This window comes from Chaetodon auriga, chromosome 2, assembly GCF_051107435.1.
Source record: "Chaetodon auriga isolate fChaAug3 chromosome 2, fChaAug3.hap1, whole genome shotgun sequence".
NCBI classification, from domain to species: domain Eukaryota; kingdom Metazoa; phylum Chordata; class Actinopteri; order Chaetodontiformes; family Chaetodontidae; genus Chaetodon; species Chaetodon auriga.
The window spans coordinates 15,177,812-15,184,447 of NC_135075.1; positions in this window are offsets into that span (position 1 = coordinate 15,177,812).

Consider the following 6,636-nt stretch of genomic DNA (forward strand, 5'->3'; position numbering starts at 1 on the left):
TGTGTTCAGCTGAACCGTGAGCTGGGAGGGCAGTTTGTCTCCTGGGCAGTGTATGTGTTGTCCGACAGCCCCCCCCACCCCACCCCCCACCAGCTCCTCATGGTGTTGGATAAAGATATTAGCTGGACACTGTTGACACTGCATGCACACTCGTAATGGCCTCATAAATTCCGCTTGTGTGAAAGGGAGAAAGGGAGTGAAAAAGGCAGGAAGGGACTGTGGACTCATTGGCAGTCCACTCTCACTCTCTGCCTGCTCCAAACCACCCAGCATGCTCCCTACCTGCAGTTCACCCTGGGCTGCTTCATACTGTGGTTATACAGTATATTTGGTAAAGTAACGCCTTTGTAAAGCACTGTCTCTGGACAGGATATTATGTAGAAAATGGCAAATTTGTGCATACTTTCTGAAAGCATCTACCTTTGTAAGTGGAGCCAGGGTTGTTTGCTTCTAGAGAGCCGAAGTCCTGATGTCACATTGCAAGCCTCTGTTCCATTAGCTTAATAGCTACTAATCTCTGCTGTCTAAAAACTTCAGCACTGTTCAGGTCTCTCTATCCTGCTCTTATTGCAGACAAAGGCTGCATCCCGATTTTCTTTCCCTGTTGTTGGGAACCTCCAATAAACTAGCAGTAGACGATCACAGTGTTCTTCAAGGCAAATAGTGAACAAGGGACTTGGCAATATAGCTTGGTCCTAGCCCATTAAGGGCTTTGTGTACAAGGAGGAAAACCTTAAAATCAATTCTGAATGTTACAGGAAGCCAGTGCAGAGCAGCTAAAACTAAAACTGGACTAATGTGCTCTCTTCTTGAGGTTCTGGTTAAAAGCTGAGCTGCAGAGCTTTGAATGAGTTGAGGTCTCTCTGTGGTGAGAGTAAGGCGGGAAAACTCGATTTTTAGTTAACAGCATTACAATTTTACAACTCAGAAATTCAGTTTCACTTCAGCGCTCTATGTCGCCGTGCCACTGTCAATCAAAGCTGAGTTTTTCAGGGTTAAATTCCGACATTTGTTAAATAATAACTAATATCCACCACAAGATTTCCTCCTCTGTGTGCTGGTCATTTTTTACAGTCCGATTAACAACTTGATATCTACAAATGACTGAATGTAAAAGTTAAATCGTCATCAGACGACGGCATTTTGGCCTCCTTTGCTCCCACGCGGACTGTTTACCTGCATGCACCCAAAGCCCGCGCAACCATGATTGATCAATACTACTCAGACGCTTCAGGTACCAAAATCCCATCTCTGCCTACACATTCTACATTCATAGCAGATATCTGTTTGTAGATATTAGAATTTACTTTCATTTGAGTTATTTCTGTGTTCTGTCTTTATCGTGAGTTTCTTCCAGGTGTCAAGTTTCTTAACATGAATCAGATGTTTGAGTTCACTATGTTGCTTATGAGGAGCTGAAGTTGTTTTGTGTAATAGTGTTGATATATGTTGTTTTGATTGTTCTTCCAAACTGTGTAACCCTGTGACACTATCTGCCTAATTGATGTAATTAGCTGGCACACCTGATATTTATTAGATCATCCCCTGATGATGTTTTTTTTTTTTTTTTTTTTTAAATAAAATTCAAAGCTTGAGACTGGAGCAATGCTCTTAAAGCAACCTGCTAATATCTATTAAATATCAGTGGATTTCCTGGTTGAATTTCTATTTCATGCTCCAGTTTGCTCTATCAAATCAGTGAGCATGTGTTTACAACATCTTCATCAATCTGTCAGACTTCATTTGAGGTAGATTTGTGAGCAACGCGTGAGGAAGAGGCAGCAGCTGAATGGTAAGTGACAGTTTAAAATGTGCTCAGTGTTGTCAGATCAGGCCACTGAGGTAAATTTGATGGTGAAATGTGTCTGTCAGTGACTTTGCCTAGATTAGATGCTCTAAAGGGAGGAGGCAGTGTTTCTTGGCAGCACCAGTGTCACTCTTGCTCGCTCCAGTGTCACATGGCCAGTATTGATTGTTAGATGCAGGGGCTGTTAAGGGGCTACTTGCATCTCAATGTGTCCTTCAGTAGAAGATTAATGTTGCCTCTAAAAAACACAGACTCTATCCCCCCTGCATTTCTCTTCATTATTAATGCAACTGAAATGGCACTTTACCAAAGCAAAGTAAACATCTGATTTTATACACACAGCAAGCACAGACAAGTGAGAGTAGAATGCATATTTATGGATACAACGAAAGCTTCAGGGAACTTTATTTGTAGTCAGTGAAGGGACTGTCTGACATTCTTGTGTTAAATTCAGCTCCATTGCCTGAAAAGTTAAACCTGTCTTTTCCATACAAATACACACACTGACAAGTTATTGAGGACACACATAACACCCACGACAGAGGACCAGTTCAAGTTAATCCAGTGCGGTTTTACGGTGATGTGTGATCTGTGCTCACATAAATATGGTCATTATTGCTTCCCATGACGACAACCTGATGGATGCATCGTTCAGTCTCAGGTAATGGCTGCCACTTAAATCAACAGTGATTAATTTACTGACCGTCAAAGCCAATGAATAAATCTCAGCAAGTGCTTCGATGTGCATAATACTATTGAATTTCTTTAGCATATTTAATGTCAAAACCAGTGTACAAATACTGAATGTACATGTATGTGTGCCGACAATGTATTGAAGAAAATGTAAAGCTAATCAGGATTAAATTATGATACAAACACTGTTTCCTCATATTCAGTTTATTGTTTTAGTTTATTTGAGTTATCAGGATCCCCATTAGCTACAGTTCTGCAGCAGCTTTTCTCCCTGTGCTCCACAAGTGAGTCCAGTTTATTATTCAGGGTAAACAGTGGTCATACAGAAGTTTGTATGTGAAATGAAACACAGCAAGAAACAAAAGTCTACAAAGATATGATAATAGTTTTCACATTTTTCTGTACGTCATATATCTTATTTTTACAGCTCTCCTTTGTCAGAACATATCCCATTGTGCACTTGTCAGAAAGTTCTCACAGAAGAACAAAAACAATCCTCCAGCTGTGTTTTCTTCCTTGTCATGATGTGAAGGGAACCTAAAATTAGACAGCCGTGACACAAGAGTTTGTTCCTGCGTCCTATTGGTTCAGTTTGCAGGATTCAGTGTTGCCGAAGACAAGTCAACAATACTTTCCAAGGATACACAAATGTGCTCCTGTGTTTTTTCTGCTTTATGTTATGGCTCATGTGTTTTGTGAGAGAACATGGCCTTACACTTACAGCCACTTCCTTTTGTATTGATAAAAATATAGAATTTAGACTATTTACACAGATATGTTTTGAGGAAGAAAAAAATATTAAATTAGCCTTCTTGTGTTTTTGGACTTTTTTTTTTTGCTTTTGATATATTACAAGATAAAAGAGACCAAAACTTAGTCAGATTAAATTTGGCGCTTCCTGTCAACTGGACACACAAAGTGAAGCAAGCACTGATTTTTTTTTTAAAACCTTACAAACCCGGGATATTGTCAAAAATTAGGACAATGAGGCCCAGGTTGAAAATAACTGGAATTATCCATAAAGCTTGGTGACTACGCCCTCCGTGCTCAAGCTTTGCTGAAAGACCTGAAAACAGTGGCAGGAAGGAGTATATCAAGATGGAGTTCCTTTTTTAAGCCCCAGCCTTATTGTTTCACCTCAGAGCAGGAGAGAGGAGGAGACGCACTCTTTCCTCGCCTGACGCAAACAGGAGACACAAAGACGGAGATGCACCTCAGGGTTCACATTGTTTTTCAAATCTATTGCAGAAAAAATATTGACATTGTTCAATGCTGTTACTGTCCACATCCAATATGTCATGGCTGTATACATGTCTGACCTGAATCTCCACATAGATAAATGACAGTTTATTGATTTAGTGTTGAGCTCCTAATCAATAAATACACAGATTGATTTTAATTTGAGGGCACAATCCATTGCATCCCAGTGCAGCAGATTATAATAATTAGCTTTCGAAATACTTCTGCTCTGTTCCAGTAGTTATATTAAGAAGAAATACTCAAAACTTTAAAAGTCTGGAGATATTTTATATTTTTCTTATTGACAAGTCCCATTAATGAGACCAAAACCAGCAATAAAACAACCCTAACTGTCCCGTACTGTTAATACTCACTCTAGCACAACTGTGTATTCATCCACAGCTGACAGTAGTCCCCAACAAATGTGCAATTATCTCCTGCTTGAGTAAGGTAAAAACTACAGGTGTGTCTTTTTTCGAAAAGGAGAGCCACAGATAGGCTGCAGAGGAAGTCGCAGTGAAGGAGATCACAATGTTTGTTCTGTTCTTTACATTGGATTTCTTTATAATGTCAGCGTAACGCCAGTATGCGTTAACCATTTTTATTGTGTTTGTGTTTGGAGAGGGGAGATCTGTCATTATTCTCTCACGCTGCAGACTACAGGGCCCACCTTCCTCCCCTTTATTGACTCATTATGAAAACACAATTATTGCACAATTATGTGGTCAAAGGTGCATTACATGAGCTTTTCAATGAGCCAAACAGTCTGTTAGTGACATAGTGTGCACAGTCTCAAGAGCAGCATGCTGAAAGAAATACTGTGGTTTATTATTGTTTAAACTGATTAGTTAGAGCTGTGTGTTCATTATAATTATGTTTTGTGTAAACATAAAGAGGAAATGCTGTTGATTAACAACCTGGCAAATTGCAAACATTTTGTTTGGGCACTGACGGCACTTTTTTAATGTTAGGGAAAGATAACGGTCTATTTTAATACGGAAAAAGTCAGCAGCCATCGCGATCATTCCCTTACCTCAACCAAAGTGCTTTTGTTGCCTAAACACAGACTGCACATGAAACCTGGACCCTGGAGTCTCAGTCCTGTATTTTGTTTGTCCGCCATCCACCCTGACCGCCTCACTGCGACTCCAGCGTGGTTCGTAAAATGTAATGTTTCATTCAGTCAAACAAACCTTAACTCTAAACATAATCCAGGCAGCAATTACATTTGTCAGCACAACTTAAATATGAATGCAAATTATTGTTTAATAAACACAATTTCTAGACAGTTGGTCATGTAAGACAGACAGCGACAGTGTGACCCATTAACTGATACAGTTAAGTTTTAGGAAGCCCATCATAGACAGAATATTCACAATCATGTGCCAGTAGCTTTGGACCAATGTACCTAGATTTTCCTTTGTAGCTGTGGGTTGATTTTTGACTTTACAGTGTGATACACAAGAATATAAGGAGAGCCTGTTCACCATTGTCCTGCATAGACACATCAACACAGAAAGCCTCAGCATGGTGCCTGAGAGAGCGTCACTTTCCCAGGAAGACTCACACTTCCCTGGACTGTTAGGCCGGGATTACCCTGTCTTCAAGCAGTTTGTCATATATACGTAATACCGGGATCACATCTAATCACGCTCATGTTTCATGGCCTGAAAAAGGTGTGAGGTTAGTCCATTTACATGTTGCTGTGTGTTGGGTTTGCAGTCAAAACAACCAGGACCTGGCTCCCTTTTTTTCCTTCCTACTGACCCCCATCAGAGCCACTCCCCGTTGTCATGTTCCTGATTGTTGCCACTCAATCTGTGATACACAGCACAGACATTTTTTAGAGTACAATAAATCTTCACCAGCTGACCACAATTCAAGAGTAAAAATAGCTTCCCTGACTTCACCGCCAGTGAGTCACAGTGAATTCACAGAGGGGTTAAATGTGAGCATAAGGATGTGAAGTTGGGTTGTGCAGGAAACAGGGAGAGCAGTTTCCTGTTATGCAGAAACGAGCCTGTTGTACACCAATCAGACCGTCAGATAGTGCAGGGAAAACAAGGCTGGTTTATCAATAAAAGAGAGCTGGTTTAAGATCACAGCTATATTTTAAAGAGACGTGATCAGTAATATAGAGAAATGGTGCTTTATGATAATATCATGCAGAAACAACTGGGATCTGTATTTTCTTCACCTGATCATCACTTGATCCAAACTTCAAAAAGTTAACTGTGAAAAGCATGAGGAGAAGCTATGATTTCACAGATCTGGGGAAGAACACTTCTGCGGCACTGAAAATGCCCAAGAGCACGGTAGCCTCCATCAGTGTTCCCAGATCTGCTCACCCAGCCAAACTGAGCAATCATGGATGGAGAGTTTTGGTCAGACACGTAACCAAGAAGCCAATGGTCACTATGAATGAGATCCAGAGGTCCTTTATGGAGATGGGTGAACCTTACAGAAGGACAACCTTCAGTGCAGCACTCCACCAGTCAGGCCTTTGTGGTTGAGTGGCCAGACTGAAGCCATTCCTCACTAAAAAGGCACATGATAGCCTGCTGGAGTTTGTCAAAAGGCACGTGAACGACTTTCACACCATGTTGAACAATGGTTGGATGAACTGAAGATTGAATTCTTAGGCCACTATTATCAGCAGCATGTGTGGAGGAAACCAGGTGCTGAGCATCACCTCATTAATACCATCCCTACAGTCCAACCCAGTGGTGGCAGCATCGTACTCATCATCATCATGACCTCAGGCTGCAGCAAAGGTTTACATTTCATAATAATGACCCAAAACATCATTTGTCTTGAGACTGTCATTGCTGCCAAAGGTGCTTCAACTTAACACCAAGTGATGGGTCTGATCACTTATCAAGCAAGTCTACAGTTTT